Source organism: Sciurus carolinensis, chromosome 3, assembly GCF_902686445.1.
Source record: "Sciurus carolinensis chromosome 3, mSciCar1.2, whole genome shotgun sequence".
Taxonomy (NCBI): Eukaryota; Metazoa; Chordata; class Mammalia; order Rodentia; family Sciuridae; genus Sciurus; species Sciurus carolinensis.
Genome location: NC_062215.1, coordinates 104,883,531 through 104,884,701, shown reverse-complemented (window position 1 = coordinate 104,884,701; position 1,171 = coordinate 104,883,531). Strand labels below are relative to the sequence as shown.

At 31.2% G+C, this 1,171-nt stretch overlaps 1 non-coding gene across 1 annotated transcript; it reads left to right on the top strand.

Moving 5' to 3' along the window:
- The first annotated feature begins 222 nt into the window (after positions 1 to 222).
- LOC124981551 (small nucleolar RNA SNORA51) lies at positions 223 to 351 on the top strand. Its single transcript, XR_007108060.1, has one exon. It is a non-coding gene; the product is annotated as a small nucleolar RNA SNORA51 (small nucleolar RNA).
- The last annotated feature ends 820 nt before the right edge of the window (positions 352 to 1,171 follow it).

Below are 1,171 nucleotides of genomic sequence, written 5' to 3'. Positions count from 1 at the left end.
TAGATAATAATAATGTAACGCACATTACAAACAGTTACAGGGGAGGATTTTGAAAGTTTTTTAAAATAAAGAAATGGCAAATGAGGAGACACATTTAATTTGATTTAAACATTATGCAATATATACGTGTATTGAAAAACTACACGGTACCCCTTTGATACAGACAACTCATGTTTCTATGTATCCGTTAAAAAATGAATAAAAGAGAGAGAGAAAAAAAGCAGACTCCTGGTGCTTGCCACAAGCTGTGTTCTTACAGTGACAGTAGAGAAAGAGGAAGTATAATAAACATTTCTCACATACATACCTCAGTTCAGGTCTTGTGCCTGGTCTGTAAGTAGGGCACTAAAATATTAACTAATATTTTAATATCTAGAAATTTTTAAATCAAGCTTTTTGTAGTTTTTAAATTTTAAGTGAATTTTAATTTAAGAGTTTACTAACTTAGATCTTAAATTATTTTTAAATTTCAAGATTATAGCTGCCCATGCTTTGTTTCTTGGTTTCCAGACTGAAATGGAATTCAGCTCTTTGACACTGACAACTAAAAAGACACTATATAACAACAACAACAAAAAAAAAAAGCAACAGTTCTACCTTCTGAAATTTCAAAGTAGTCTGCCTAGGAGGTAGAATAATACATATAGCATCAACAGAAACAATCTAATCAAAAGAGAAAATCTGCTTAAACTATGGGAGATTTAACTCTTGTGATTGATAAGTTTCTAGAATATTACTCTTTTAACATATTTTTAATTTTGCTTGCATTATTATAAGCATTGTAGAGAAATGTGAAATACTTGGGTATACAATATACTGAAATACCCTCTTTCATTTTACCCTGCCATGATAGTTTACTAGTTCCTTGATCCAAAGATTTGGGTTTTATCTTGACACATAACTGTTGTCCAACTTTGGAACAAGATTTTCTAAATAAAAATAGTTTTCAGTCAACTCTGATTTCAGAAGGGAGAACAGAGGGAAGGAGCAATAAGAAGTAGTATAACTTGACTTTGTCATTTGGAGGACTTTCAGTTGAGACACTCTGCTATACTATTTATTACAGGGTTAAAATGCTAAGTTTTAGATTGCCTAATTTTGTGCTGTTTCTGCAAGATATGCTGGGATTGGACTGCAAAGATAAAGAGCAAGAACATTTTTATCTCAAAGA